The following is a 16,367-nucleotide window of genomic DNA, read 5'->3' as shown; positions in this document are numbered from 1 at the left end:
ATTGTCAAAGGCTCCCTATTGACTATCTGGTACAATATAAATCCCTTATTCAAAAAGCACCAATCTGCCTTGCCAACTTTAATTTCAATTCCTTACTTTCATGTGGTCAACCTATATACTACTCATTTCCTCTCTGCTTTTGCCCATATCATTCTCCATTGATAGAATACACTTCTATTTGAGGAAAATGAATCCTAGAGAGATGGAATATATCAGGGCCAAAATCACACAGAAAGAAACAATCAGAGCCAGGTATTCAGACTCTGGTTCCTAGTTCAACCTTCTTTACCCTGTACCTGGAGGGCATGGTATAATGGTAGAGTTATATACCCTTTCATTCTAAGGTGTCTGGAATCATGGACAAAAGTTTGATGTTAGGGGTGTGCTGGAGCCAACTCTAATCAGCTGGAGACTCAGCTGGTAAATTTTGAGATACTGGCAAATGCTACAAATCAGTGATTGATTTATTGTTTTGCTGATTTGCTAGCCTTAAAAAAGTATAAAAACAATGCAGATTGCATTTAAAAGTGTATTATGCCATATCTATATAAACGTTTTTGATGATCTGTTATTAAACATTTAACAGGGGCAGCTAGGTGGCACAGTGGATAGAGCACCAGCCCTGGAGTCAGGAGTACCTGAGTTCAAATTCGGCCTCAGACACTTAATGATTGCCTAGCCTTGTGGCCTTGGGCAAGCCACTTGACCCCATTTGCCTTGCAAAAACCTTAAAAAAAAATTACCTTGGGGAAGCCACTTAACCCCATTGCCTTGCAAAAGAAAAAACAACTAAAAAATAAAAAAAAAAACATTTAACAGCATATTCCTGGTTTGATCTTATATGTCAGAGACTTGGACAATTGGATCTGGAGCATTTCTCATAGGTTTCTTCCAATTCACAGTCCTAATTTAAAGGCCCATGAATCTCCTGTACTACAACTTTATAACTATTACAAGAACGATTATAAACTGTTCTCTTATCTTCATCTCTGTCTCTCTCATTGTCAATATCTCCAAATCATCATCCCAAATCTTGCTGACTGCATTCCAGTTACAATTCTCATCTCACCACGAAACTTTGGACTCTATCCCTAGAACTCCCCTGGTCTCTGAGAAGGGAACTTCACCTCATCTGGTCTGAAAGCAAGCTTTCAACTTATTTCCCAGCCACTAGTTCCAAACCATGCCTTCATTCAGGAGCACACCCTCTTCCAGGTCCCCTTTGTGTGTTGTCTTCCCCCATTAGAATGTAAGCTCCTTGAGGGCAGTTGCTATTTTATTTGAATCTGAATCCTTAGTGGAAGCACAGTGCCTATCATATAGAAAGTATTTAATTAATATCCCCAGCTATCTATCTCCCTACTTACTAGCATCTTTTCTTCCTATAAACATGTTCAAGATGGTCTCATGTGAAAGAAATGACTTGAAAAAAAAAAGAAATGATTTGCCTGATACCTATAGCAAAAACACTTTCAAATTCTTCACTTGAACCTGCCATCTTCTTAAAGGTATCAATGGCCTAGGAGATAAAGCATTGCACTGAACTTGGAGACAAGGAGATTTTTGTTCAAATATCATACCCTGTCTGTGAAATGGGGATAATGATGAGTGAAGTATCTCCCTTCCACCTAGGATTGTTGGGAAGTTCAAGTGAAATAACGCATGTAGAGTGCTTTGGATATTCTAAAGTAACTTAGTGTCCCAAAAGTCTTGGTTATTATTCAAGTTTTAATACCTTAAAATTTTCCCTAAGGCTTGTGGGATACCCTGAAAATGTCATTTATGAAGATGATAATTGTAATCCTCTTGCCTCGGCTTGGTCACCACAGTCATGTCTGGTTATTGCCTCCCCCAGGCCCAATGACTTCTTGACCTTACTTCATCACTATGTCCTTGAAGGGTGTCATTCTCTGACTCCCTTCCAGGTCATCCTCCAATTCTCCATAACAGTTAGTATGATTTCACTGAGGGCTAATAAAGAGTAGGTCACCTGAGCTTGAGAAAGTATCCCATGCCCTCCTTCCAACTTTCTGCCATTGGAATCTGCACTAGGATTTGTCATGGGACCAAATCTCAAGTCAAAGCATTTATGAAGTCTCAGCTAAGGACTGATGGGTAACACTAATAGTATTGGGCTGCTAGGTAGTGCAATGTATAGAATGGTGACCCTGGAGTCAAGAAGACTCATTTTTGTGAGTTCAAATCTGGCCTCAGACTTTCATTGTGTGTCTCTGGACAATTCACTTAAGCTGCTTGCCTCAGTTTCCTCAACTGTCAAATGAATTAGAGAAGGAAATAAAAGACCACTCCAGTACCTTTGCCCAAAAAAACTCCAAATGGGGTTAAGAAAAACTGGACATAAGGGGCAGCTAGGTGGCACAATGGATAGAGCACCTGCCTTGGAGTCAGGAGTACCTGGGTTCAAATCCAACCTCAGACACTTAATAATTACCTAGCCATGTAACCTTGGGCAAGTCACTTAACCCCATTGCCTTGCAAAATCTAAAAATTGGGCACAACACAAAAAAACTGAACATTGTACAACTGAGCAGCAGTAGCATTAGTAGTAACAACTGAATATGAATATAATAAAAGAGTATGAGATTTGGAGTCTAAAGACTTAGATTCACACTACCAGTGTGAATTTAGGCAAATTATTTAGATCTTAGTTTCTTCATCTTTAAAATGAGGGGTTGGACCTAAGGTTTGTTTCATGGTCCCTTTTAGTCCAAATCTATTATATTATGAATTCACTTTCAAAAGGCAACCTGTAGTAGTGAATAGAGAATTGACCTCAGAGCCAAGAGTTCTGATACATACCTGGACATGTGACCCTGGTAAGTCACTTAATATCTCAGTAATCTAGGTAGCTTCCTAAGACTATAAGTTGTGAGAAGATGCTGTCCTGCAACTCCTCACCTGGAACTTCCTATGAAATCACAGATTCAGGCTGTATCCCTGTCTCTATGCATTCATATTTCCTTAAAACTCTAAGGTTTGACCAGCACCCTTTTCACAACAACCCTGTGAGATGTCTCCTCAAAGTATTATTATCCTTATTTTACAGAGGAAGAAACTGAGGCTTGGAGAGGTGCAGTAGAAGAGAGGCTGTGATTCCTATTGTCCGTGCAACTGTTCCAGGGTAGGGACTTGGATTGGAGATGCAGTATCTTGTCTCTAGCTGCCCAGGGTCTTAACCAGGTTGCTGTCTGCCAAGTAAAGAATGTGTCTCCTCAACACGGATGCCACTGGCTTTTAACTATAATATAAGGATAATTAAGCTTTTCTGTGAGCACAGTTTGCTGCTGATGCAGCTGCCTGGAGCCTTGGCATTTATTGAACACAAAGTAATAATTTATTGTCCTTTTGTAAGCTCAAAAACCATCTTCATTATGGGCCAAGATGGGAGCTGCCACAAGGGCACTAGTGCCCCTGCCAATTGCCTCTGACAGAGCAGCCTTCTTGATTCAAAGCCCCTGGGAGGGGAACAGGGCTGCCCAGTTCCTTCTGTCACCTTACTGGAGCATGAGGTTTAGACCTGGAAGGAACCTGAGAGATTTAATCCATGCTCTTCATTTTACAAAGGAGGAAACTGAGGCTCAGACAATTAAATGGCAGGCCTTACATGTAGTTACACAGCTATTTAGTAATAGAACTATATTTATCTTTCTGATCTGAATTAGAAATCTCAGACGCCCCCCCTTACCTGTTACCCCAGCTCCTATGTCTTAGGGTAGCCAATATGTCCTGGATGAGGCGCTGGAAGAATAAGGATGGTAAAGGATGAACTCTTCTCCCCACATTAGCCGAGTCCTCTTTCTCACTCGTATAGTAGAGATGATTGAGGCCGTTGCCCCTGATTCCCTCTCTCTCTGTGTGTCTCTCTCTCTGTCTCTCTGTCTCTCTGTCTCTCTGTCTCTCTCTCTCTCTCTCTCTGTCTCTCTCTCTCTGTCTCTCTGTCTCTCTCTCTCTGTCTCTCTCTCTCACCACACACACATCCCCCACCTTCGCTAGCTGTTCCGCGCGCGCCTCTCCTCGTGTCATTACGGCCAGCTCGGCTCCCCTCCCCCATCACCACCTCTCCAGCGCTCCCCAGCGCCGTCGGTAGGCGCTGGCCCTGGTGCTGATTCCTTCAGGCGCTAGAGGCGGCGGCGGCGGCGGCGGCCCCGGCTCCTCTCTCCCAGCGAGCCGGACCCGGGAGTCTCTTCGCCCTCAGCCCGTTTTCTCCGGAGCCCACTCCCGTCCCCGGCGTGGGCCAGGGGCAGCGGGCAGCAGAGGCATCATGCGCGCCCCTGGCATCATCCTCTTCCCCTCGTTCTTGGCGCTTGTGGTTCACGGTAAGCCGACCCAGGCGTCCCGAAGGCTCTTGGGGCTGGGCAGCGGGGAGCCGGCACCCTAGGCTAGGCAGCCGGGGAACCGAGAAGGGACTTTTCAAGCGTTGCTTCTCCCTGCGCGCTCCGAAGCTCGGGAAAGCGCCCCCCGGGCTGCTTCTCTCGTGGAGCCGCCAGCCTTGGAGCGGGGGTTTGGGGAACTGAGGCGGGAAGGCGGCCGGCTGCCCTTCTCCCGCCGCCTCCTCCGGGCCAAGACCTCGCACTGAATCATTTCCATGAATCAGAGGGAGATGGGTCTGCTGCAATTCGTCACGCTACCCCCCCCAACTCTCCAGCCAGCCTGCCACTCGACTCCCTGTCTTTCCCCCTTTCCGGTCGTAGAAATGGGGGGGGGGGGGGGCATTGAGCCCTGCTGGACTCTAGGAAGAGAGTCCCTAACTGAGCTGGGGTCGCCGTTCTAGAACTAAGCTTCCTTGCGTTCTCCTCCTAAACCTCTCGCGCCAAACTTCAGCTCCGACTTTCAGATCCCGAACCCTCTCCAGTCCACACTGCGGAGGTGTCTGCGTGTGTGTGTGTGTCTGTGTGTGTGTGTGTGTGTGTGTGCATGGGGGCGGGTGGGTAGAAGCTCTAGAGGGGTCCTGGTGGCACGTCCTCCCTCCACCCCGGCTCGCTGCAATCCAGAAAAGAAACACATCAGTCTTCGAAGCCACCACCGCCCCCCCCCGTCCCCATCTTCCTCCCATCAGCCCAGAAGCTCTCCCCCAGAAGAGGGGGAGGCGGCAATGTGTTCTGAAAGAAAGCTCTTGGGCAGAGAGGGAAAAGCTTGGGAGAAAAGGCTGAAGGAGAGTGATGCCGAGCCTTCGGCACCCCCCAGCCCGACTCCTATCCCCTTCCCACTACTATGGGCACCTCCAAATCAGGGCTTCCATCAGAGGATCCTGAACTGAAGACCTGCTCCGGGACGAGTCCCGAGCGACTGGGGAAATCTTGCCTCTTTAAAGTCCCTTGGTAACACACACACACACACACACACACACACACACACACACACATACACACATTCCCCTTTCAGTACCCCCTTTTTCTATCACGTCTACACCTCATGCCCCCTGCCTGCACCCCGCCCGGCTCCGCTCTCCGGGTATGGGAGCAACCAGTGCTGCAGACAAATGGGAGAAGTCTCCCTCTGGCTCCTAACACCCTTTTTGCTCTTTTCCCGCCTAGTCAGTACTCCCCTTCCCCTTAGATGTCCTAGAAGCCAAGAGGCCAGGAGAGCAGCATCTCTCCCTCATCACACACACACACACACTTACACACACATACACACACATGCACACACACACACGCATACATACACACACGCACGCACACATACACACATACACACACGCACACACATACACACACACACACACACACACACACACACACACACAGCCCTAGCCACTGGAACCCAGGCCTTTCTAAAGTTAGCGTTCAGCGGGAGGGTACTAGCATGGGGTGGAAGGGCACAACTACCCCGCCCAGCTGAGAAAAGAATTAAGAGGTTTTCTGGAGACGTCGGGAAGGGACAAATCAGCTTCATTTCTGAATAATCTCTTAATCCACCTGCTAATCCTTCCCAGACCGCTTCCCCGGCAGAGTGCACAGACACCTGAGTCTTCTCCCCTGCAACTCCGGGAGAGGGCGCGAGGGCCGGGGAACCCGAGGAGCAGTGTAGATGGAGCGGTCGGGTTTGGGGAAGGAAGAGGGAGATGGTGTTTGTCAACACGGGCCGGCTATTTAGAGACCTGAATAGCATCCATCACTCAGTTGATTGAGGAGGAGGAGAGGGAGCATCTGGCAGGGCCCTTCGGGCCACGAAGAATCTGGAGCTTTCTGTTGGGGAGAAATCAGGGCGTACCCTGGAAAGCCCAACCCTATCAGGCTGGGACTACTACCGGTCAGGTTTGGCTCTTTGGGAGTCGAGGAGAGTGATGAAGCTTTTGGTGCGGGGTTTGGCAGGACAGGGGAACCGGTGGCAAAAGTGGGCAGCGGCCCAGATCGGAGAGCGAAAGCGCTGGGCTTTTTCGGCTGTGTAGCCTTGGAGAAGGCGTGTCTTCACAGGACCTTAGGCTCTAGCTCGCAAGCATACACCTTGGCCGAGGTGGATAAATCACCCCGGTCCACCAGCCCGGTCCCTTTGAGGTGTAATATCCTGGTTGGCTCCCCGCTAATACGCCCGTAACCTCAGTATCCCCTGCCAACCTTGGCTACCATCCTGGCCCTGGACAGGACTGGGCGGGGGAGGAGCGCCCGCTTTGTCCCTCCACCACTCGCCTGTATCCCCCCACGCCCACTTTAGGGAACCCTGGCAACCCGATCCTCCTGTCTCGTTGCCGGCCTCCAGCCCTCTGGAGCGCCACGTTCTCCCAACAGCTAGCTACCCCCCTTACCCTGGCAGCGGCTGAACCAGCGGTTCGTGTGCCAGTGTACCTCTGTGTAATCTGTGCGTGTGTGTGAGAGAGAGTCCCTCCGAGAGCGAGCTGGCCTCAGCTCCGAGCTGTTGGAGAACCTCGGCGATCTGAGTAGGCAGTGTGTGCGCGCGTCCATTTGGCCCCCTGGCCAGAGGGCCTCTCCCTGGAGACCGATCCCTGCTCTATTCCTGCCCCTTTCTGGGTTTTCAGAGATGGGCAAGAGTGCTTGTTCCTCAGTTCCCTACTTCTCACCTGGACTTTCTCTCCCCTGGCACCTGCAGTGCCAGCTGGACACAGTGGGTCCTTGGAGGGTATTCGGAGAAAGGGGAATGGGAAAAGCAGGTCTCTGAGACGGGGCTAGTGTCCAGGGAGATTGGCCATCCAAAGGAAAGGCTCTGGATTGCTTCAGATCTACATCTCTAACTCGGGGAACTCAAAGAAGTGGGAGGGTCAGAGAGCTCTCCGTCAGTTCCAAAATGTTCCAAGAGGTTTTCTAAGTTAGGGGAATTGGGGTTCTTCTTAATTGCGAGTGTTTATTTTCCGGGGTTTGGCCAACGTAGAAGCAGCCAGAAAAGCGCGAAGTCAGCGCTCCAATCTCTCCATCCCTTCTCATTAAGGCCTTTAAATAGACGTGCGGGGGATTCTGTCGTGCTGACTTTTGATTTTGGGTTAATGTGACTTTTGCTGAGCCGTCGGTCCTAAACGTGGGTGGGGCTCGGACTGCTCCGATCCCAGGCGAGTCTAGACTTTCTGGGCTTCCACCAAATTCTCCACCCCTCTCCCCCACCCCCACCCCCCGGTCTTCGCGTGGGCCATTCCCGCAGTAGGTCAGAAAGGACTGGATAAGAAATTAAATCCCCTTAGAGTTTCCCATTTGCTCCCAGTCAGTGGTTCTGTACCCTCAGCCCTTTTCTTTACAAAGGATCTTAATCCCATAAAACCATAGGATTTAGAGCCGGACAGGAAACTAGAGAATGCGTACCCCCACACCCTTCTTTTACAAAGGGGAAATTTGAGGCCCAGAGAGCAAAAGTTACTCTTCCGTGTTCGTTCGGCTAGGGAGTACAAGTCACTTAGATATCGTTGGAACAGGGCTCTTAACCTTGATTTAAAAAATTTCTTTTGATAGCTTTGTTGCAACATAATGGTTTCCTTTGTAAGCCTGTGCATTTTATTTTATTCATTTAAAAAACATGATTCTGAGAAGGGACCCATAGGCTTCACGTCAAAGGCCACCAAAGGGGCCTATGACACACAAAAAGGCTGAAAATTCTGCTTCGAATTTGAAATAGAGCATTTTGAGGGCAAGTAAAACCGGAAGAATCAGTTGTTCAATGGTGTTTGGCTCTTCGACTCCATTTGGGATTTTCTTGGCAGAGGTACTGAAGTAGGGTTTGTCATTTCCTTCTTCAGCTCATTGGATAGATGAGGAAACTGAGGCAAACCAGGTGAAATGACTTACCAAGGGTCATTCAGCTTGTTCTAGTGTTTGAGGCCGAATTTGAATCCAGGTCTTTCTGACTCCAGACCCAGCTCTCCCAGACCTAGCTGGCCCCATGAGAGCAAGGGCCAGTCCTTTTTTTGATTTCTTACCCCCCAGGGTCTTTCAAAACTGTTTTCTTGGGGTGGCTAGGTGGCGCACGAATAGAGCACCGGCCCTGGAGTCAGCACCTGAGTTCAGTACCTGAGTTCAAATTCAACCGCAGATGCTTAATAATGACCTAGCTGTGTGACCTTGGGCAAGTCACTTAACCCCATTACCTTGCAAAAAAACTAAAAAAAAGATGTTTGGTTAAAAAAAAACTGCTTTCTGAAAAGTGTTTCATAAATGCTTTTTAATTGAATTATACTTAAAGGTGGGATTTGAAGTCCTTCAAGCTATATGCCAAGAATAAAGTCTGATATCCACTGCCTTGTTGGGGGTGTCTAGCGATGCCCTTAGAGAGCAAATCAAAAACCCCAAGCAGGGCAAGCTCCTGCTAGGCCACACCATGAGCTTCCTGGGAGCTGATGCAGTCCTCATGTCCACCCCAATGATGCCCTACCCTTGTTTTTTTGGGGGGTGGGGTGAGGGGAAAGAGCTCTGCAGGTGGGGAGGCACTAGCGCCCGAGTGCCTGCTGCGTTGGTGTAATGATTTTTAATGAGCAATTACCTTTAGTCATTCTCCTAATTTCTGAATATCAATAAAGTTAATTAAACTCTCTGTGTGCCTATGTGTTTCTTTTGTGAGAAGGAGAGGTAACCATTCAGAGCTGATGGGGGAATTCGCTACAGGGATTGGGGATCAGGCTACTTAAGCCTGCTACCCACCAGTTCCTTTCAGGGTGACCTTGGAGAAGAAATTTCACCCTCTGGGTGCCACTTTCTCTGTGGATGCCTTTATGTGTGTTAATGGGGAAGGGCAGAAGGAAGGAACATTGCACCCTCCTCCCAGATCATAAAATTTACAGGAGAAAACCAACCCTCCTCATTTTTTCAAAGCTGAGGAACTGGCCCAGAGAGGTTGAATGTTTGCCCAAGGGTAAACAGCAAATAACAGAATCAAGGTTGGAGCCCGTGTCCTCTGATTCTGAAGATACTGCTCTTTACTGTTTCAACAGACCAATTCCAAGCTTAGAAAACCTGGGATCTCTGGGATGAGCACTGGTGAGACTAAACTGTTAGTGGTTTACATCCCAGATGTTAAAGGTTAAAGTCTGAAACCAAAAGGTGCCTTCTTTAGGTTGCAAGCTCATGAGGTTCTTGGCCACCTCCCCTCCCTTTCTCTTTAGGCAGGGTGCTGAAAGAGTTAAATGCTCTTGACTGGGCTGTCACAAAGCCCAACGGTAATTGCAGGGTTTTGCAAAAACGATATAACTGCACTGGGAGGTTCCAGAACAATCACAGTGCTCTGGAACCTGAGAGTCTGAGGACTCTCCACATTCCCCTGTCCCATGGATCATGCCATTGTCACCTTAAATGAGGATAGCTTAGCCTAACATTTGAAGAATGAGAGAGATATAGGTGATAATATGAACTGGTAGGCTTAGGATAGAAAGATTGTGGGGTGGGGTAGTTTCTTCCCTGACCAGGATTTCAAAAGAAAGCTTCATTAGTGGAATCTGAACTGCACCCCCAAGGAATGCAATGTTGACTAAAGGAGGCTAAGCACCCTGGCAGAAGAGGAGCATTGGGAGGGGGGACACTAGATGGAGATAGATAGGCATTTGGGAATATTGAAAAGAAAGGAGCAGAATCTGAATGGGATGCTGGGGTGAGAGGAAGAAAGGAGCTAAGGGCAGAACTACAGAAGCTAAAGGGAATCAAGACTAGTGAGATAGTCTAACCAATTTTTTTTAAAGAACTCTGCCAAAACTAGATGCAAATGAGTAATATAGCAGCACCAGCAGCCCAGTTGCTCCTTGGTATGCTTCTCCCACCCCTTTCAGGCCTTGGGTCCCGTCAGAGCTAGGCATTGGAGTGTGTGGGTTGTCTGGCCTCCTGGGGCCCATTCTTGTGGTTGAGTTTAGGCATCGGTGGGCAGAAAGCTCCCGGAGGGGACTCCAGCACCTGCTCACGCTCAGCATCAGCAGCTCCGTCATCTGTGCTTAATGGAGAGAAAGGAGTTGTGTTGGTAATCTACTTAATTAGAAGCCAGGGCTCCCACTGTTCTCTCCGAGTCAGTCCCCCCCTCCTTCCAGAGTGACTAGGGAAAGCAAGCAGCCCAAATTCCAACTCTTCCTCTCTTCTCTCCCCTCCCACCCTCTGAAGATACTGCCTCTCCATCTTCCTTCTGCCATCAGATCTCGATGTCTCTGCAGCCCAGAACCTTCTCCTTTTCTTTTCTTTTTTTTGGGGGTTTTTTTGCAAGGCAATGGGGTTAAGTGGCTTGCCCAAGGTCACACAGCTAGGTCATTATTAAGTGTCTGAGACCGGATTTGAACCCAGGTACTCCTGACTCCAAGGCCAATGCTTTATCCACTGTGCCACTTAGCCACCCCTCAGAACCTTCTCCTAAAGCTTTTTGGTTGGGTGCAGTTAAGGAGAGTAGTGGTCATCCTCAGGGAGGGGACAATCGAGAGGTCTGAGCAGATTTCTTATGGCTGAGTGACTAGTGAAAGATGCCCTCTTTCCCCTGAGCTAGCCCTCCAGACCTCAGCTGCCCCTAAAGTGAAGGTGAGGGCTGAGAAGCCCGGGATTGTTCTTAGGAAGTAGGAAATATCTGTGAACTGATTGGCAGTGAAGAGACTTGGTTTCTAATCCTCCCCCTCCTCCCCAGAAGGTAAGATCTTTGAGGCAGAGACCATTTACTTTTGCTTATTCCAGATACCCGGATACATTGTGTCATTAATAAGTGGGGTTTGGGGCGGCTAGGTGGTGCAGTGACGGCCTGGCGTCAGGAGTACCTGAGTTCAAATGCGACCTCAGATACTTAGTAATGACCTAGCTGTGTGGCCTTGGGCAAACCACTTAACCCCATTGCCTTGCAAGAACCTAAAAATAAATTAATTAATGAATTTGCTAACCAGATGTAAAATTGATAGCTTTGGGGGCCTCAGTTTAGTCATGTGTAAAGTAGCAACCCTTTAAGGTCCCTTCCAGCCCTGTGAGGTTCAGAGACTTAGTCTAAAGCTGCAGGAATAGGAGCCTGATGGTGTCCTGATTCCCACCCAACTCAGAGCCTAGTTCTCCAGTTTTGAGATCACTGATTTTGAAGAGTTGGATTGATTCTCTGGAGCCTGTACCAGGGTGGAGGGAACTGCAGGGGAGACCCCAGAAGCAACCTGTGCTATTGCCTTTAATCAGAAAGGCGGATGAGAATCAAGACAGTCTGTATAGTGGAGTGGGTCCTGAATCTGGAGTCAGAGAAGCTGGACTGGAAGCCCAGAGCTGCCACTACAATATGTGTAACCCTGGGCAAGATGACTGTTCCAGTTCCTCCCAGATCTGGATCCTGTGATTCCAAAGACAGCCGGCACAAGATAAAGATTAAGGCAGGCATAGTAAAGATGGGGGAAGGGAAGGGAAAGTGTCCAATTCTAGGAAGCAGGCAGAAGTTTGGAAAAGATTTAGGCAGAATATTTATAACTAACATTTATATGACACTTTAAGGTTTGTAAAATGCTTTACATATGTTATCTCGTGATCCTCACAACAACCCAGTGAGGTAAGGAGGATTATTTTTTAGATGAGGAAACTGAGGCAAAATGAGTTGAAGTGACTTGCCCTGGGTCACACAACTAGTAAGAATCTAAGGCAAGATCTGAACTTGGGTCTGTACCACAAGGCCAACATTCTGTTTCTTGCACCACCTATCTTCTTCTGTAGACTGTCTAGGGATCATAGATTTAAAGCTAGAAAGGAATATTAGAGGTGATCTAGTTCAACCCCCTCATTTTATAGCTGATTATGCGGAGGACTAGAGAAGACAAGCAACCTGTCCAAAACTGTCCAGGTGGTAAATGAGTTGGGATTTGAACTCAGGTCCTCTGAATCACCTAGGCTTTTCCCTCTTTACCTTTCTTCAAAACATCTGGAGAGGCCAGAACTGAAAGGAAGAGTTACAGAGAGCCCAGTATGGACCAAAGGATTCCATTCAGCCTTGTAGGGCACTTACTATGTCCCGGCCCTGTGATCTTAGCCACTGAGGAGCCAGACTCAGCCTCTGCCTTCAAGGAGGCTACAGTCTACAGGGAGATCAGAAGTACAAACAACTAATATTCAGCATAATCTGATGATGGTCTTAAAAGATAACAAATGGTAGCAATCCCTTGAGGTTGTATGTTGCTTTATGTTCTACCCCCAAAATGCATTCACATACATTATCTCCTTTGATAGTCTGTCCTGGGAAATGAGGGTCTCCACACTACTCTTGGTATATGGAATGGGGATCACAGGTATACAATGACCACACTCCCAGTGGCCTTCGACAATGCCCATTTTATCCCTGGTCCTCCTTTCGCTCTATGTGATACTGTCAGTGGGGAGCCATCTAGCCCAGTCCCCTAGTTTAACACATGAAGAAGCTGAAGGTCACTCAGCCAGTTGTATATGTGTGACCTGAGTGTGTGAATGAGCTGGGCTCGGCTTGTCTCCCTCAGATCCCATCTGGCAAATATGTAGAAGAGAACTCCACTGCTAACCCATCTAGAGAGCATATCAGGCACGTCCTTGGGAAGAGGGATGCTTTCTCTCCTGGATAGGAGGAGAAGTCAAGGTACCTGGGTTCTGGCTAATAGCAGGCTCCACCCACAGAGAATGAGCCCAACCCTGCCATTCTCCTTCCACAAGGAGATGTCACAGCTCTTTGGCTATTAACTCCAAAGACCTCAAGAGAATTGTCTATTCTCCTGACTGAATCCCACCCACACAGAGAACCAAATCTGTTTTAAAAGACCCCAAGAGAAACAAGCTCCAATAATTCTATCACCTGTAACAGTGAAGCACCCGCTAGTCCCAATGTCTAACCTGAATTTTCCCTGCTGGAATTGGTTTCCTCTTACTCAAACCAGAGTGTCAAGGGGGAACACAAAGACCTGCTTGCTACAGAAACCAATCCTCCCTACCTCTTTAAAACCTTGGCAAGTTGGGAAAGCACATCATCCTGGGAATTAAGAAACCTGGGATTGACTCCCAGCCCTGCCTCCGAAGTCTTCGGGTAAACTAGAGCAAATCCATTGCCTTTCTTTGGGGTTCAGGATCTTTCTTTGTTCGAAAAGGCTTGAACTAGTTGGTCACTCAGGTTCCTACTCGCTTTAGGAGACTGTAGCTTCTATTCATCCCTCTCTTCCCCAGCCAATACAGCTCCCCCCAACCACTTGCCTATTACCAGCTATGCTTCCCCCCCTTCTTTTCTTCCTGGTCCTCACCACCTGCAGCAGGCCCAGAGCAGCTGGGGCTAAGGGGAGGGAGGGAGCTGTCCAGCTAGGGCAGTCAGCTTCCTCTGGCACTATACAAATTGCTCTGTACCTGAGACTGGAGGATCGATGCTTCGGCTGCTGGCAGTTTGTTGCTGCCCATTGATTGTTGTGATTTCTCCGAGGGCTCTAGAGCAAACAAACCTGCTGGCTCACCAGCAACAATTCCAGACTCTCTGCGACAGTGGGGCTGGAGGGAGGGGAGAGAGGAGAGAGGAGAAGTAAGGGGAGAGCTTTAGCTCCTGGCTCTGCTGCCCCTAGGAGGGGGTAAGGTGCCATAGGGTACACTAGAGAGGGGCAAAGTTAGAGACTATAAGCCACAAGAGAGAGGGAGCAAGTGAGGAGGGAAGTGACCCCAAAAGGAGAATGGCAGGAATTCCATGGGCACTAGGGAGGGAAAGGGCAAAGCTTGTGGGCAATTTGAGACAAAAGCTGGAGAAAATACTGCTTCCTAAACATGTCCTTTTCCCACCCCTTGCCCAATTCATGAACAGCATAAGGCCTTTATAACCTCTGCACCTGTGGTTCTTCAGGACTGAGGTTCAAATCCCAGACCTAGAGCTCACTACTTGTGTGATCTCAGGTAGGTCACTTAACCCTTTCTGGACCTTCATTTCTTCAGTTTCTTCATCTGCAAAATAAAGGAGTTAAACTAGGAGATTGCTTCCAACTCAGTCCGAGCCTTTCAAATCCTACCTAGCCTTCAAGGCCCAGTCCTATTGCTGTCTCATCTTGGAAGCCTTTCTAGATCTTTCCAACCCCTCTCTGCCAGGGCAAAACTTGTCCTCTCCTATTATACTTCCCCCTACAATGAATTTTCCAATTATTCTGTACAATTTCTCAATCTCACTTCAGTAAATCCAGTAAACCCAGAAATCTAATCCAATGCTTGACTGAAGTAGAAGTTCCCTTAATAATATCCCTGAAAAATAGCCAGTCCATCACATTGCAATGAATGGGACAGGGAGCTCACTACTTTACAAAGAAGTCTGTTTCATTGTCGGACAACCTTGCTTGTGAAATCATTCTTTATGTGGAGGAGAAACTTGTCTGCCTAAAGCTTCCACCTGTGGTTCCTTGTTAGGCCCACTGCTAAGACTAAACAGATTAAATGGAATTCCATCTTCCCTAGGACAGTCCTTCAAATAATTTACTATTTCCTGATATTATTGTTTCTCTTTACATGTGTATACATGAAATCTCCTCAACTAGACTGTAAGCTTCTTAAGGACAGGAACTGAGTCTCAGATTTTTTTATATCTCCAAACTCCCAGGACAATGCTAAATATATATTAGTGGCTGGTTGAATAGTGAAATGATTGATTGATGGAGTTAATGTTGGTGAATTTTGATGGTAAAATTAATAGTACGCAAATGAAATTCAAACCATATGTAAATGAATCAACAGCTTAGGCTCTTAGTGAAATAAGCTGGCCCCTTGTTGAATGACCTCAAACATATTTCTCTCTTCCCGGACTTCAGTCACTTTTCATTTACCTCACTTTAGGGCAGAGCTAGCTGGACCTCAGTTGTTTCCTGGCTTTCCTCCTTCCCCCAAAAGCCTTTTGCATCTGCAGGAAGCAAACTGAGTAGCTAAGTCTGGGCCCCCAGCCTGAGGCTGGATGCCAAAAGAGTTGGTCTTTGGAGCCCAGAGGCCTCCCTCTGCCTGCAGTCTGGACAACACCCAACTCTACCTCCAATCAACCATGGCCACAGCAGCCTCTACCCTGCCCATCTCTCATCCCTTCAACAATTACACACATATACATCCACACATTTATATACACTCCCCTTTTTCCTCTCCACCTGCTCTGCCACTCACCTTTGCAAACATCCCTTCTTGAAGAGGAGGTCAGGGTCACAGCCCTATCACAAAAAGTGCCTGAGCTCCAAGCAGATGATCATTTGCATGCTGGTTTGCATCTCATTTGCATTTTCTTTGAATATCAAAATGTGAAGAAATCAATACAAATCCTACCACCTCTCCTCTACCCTATGCCTTCTTCTACTCCATTTCACCCAGGGTTCTCATTCTTCCTTCATTTCTCCTGGTGCCCCAGCTCAATCCAGCCCAGTTCAGCTCCAACTTCTTCCCTCCCAGCCACCGGCCCTTCCTTCTGTCCCCATCTAAGCTCTTGAAAGCTAAGCTTGACCGAACAAAAACGTCTTCTGTACCCCCAAATCACAAACAGCTTATTGGTTGCCCAACACTAGACTTTCTATTCCTCTGCTGGAATCATTGGCATGACACCAGACATCTGGATGCTCAGGCTATCTCAGAAACTACCTGGTTCTACTGCCCAGCCCTGATCTCTAAGAGAGAGGAGTCCTCTCACCTTGACCCTAGAAATTCTTAGGCAAACAAGCTAGCTCTACCTAAGTCTGGCATGGAGGACTGGGATCAGCAGCATGAGGCAGTCCCGGTGGTCTGACTGGGGGACTTGGAATAGTTTGTTGATTAGGTCTGAGGCAGATTGCTATATCTGAAGCTCCCAATTCCAGGGGGCATCATCACATATATAATTTACATCCAGTTAACGAGATGTGCTAGTGGTTTGAAATATTAATCAATGGAGAGTCTGCAGCCGTGACCCAGGCAATGAGAAAGGAAACAGCACTACAGCAGGAACCCACACACCCCTGTCCCCATATTTTCAGAGAAAGAGAAAGGACACTGTTTCTT

This window comes from Macrotis lagotis, chromosome 5, assembly GCF_037893015.1.
Source record: "Macrotis lagotis isolate mMagLag1 chromosome 5, bilby.v1.9.chrom.fasta, whole genome shotgun sequence".
Classification (NCBI taxonomy): domain Eukaryota; kingdom Metazoa; phylum Chordata; class Mammalia; order Peramelemorphia; family Peramelidae; genus Macrotis; species Macrotis lagotis.
The sequence above is the reverse complement of the archived record's forward strand: the minus strand, read 5'-3'. Positions refer to the sequence as shown.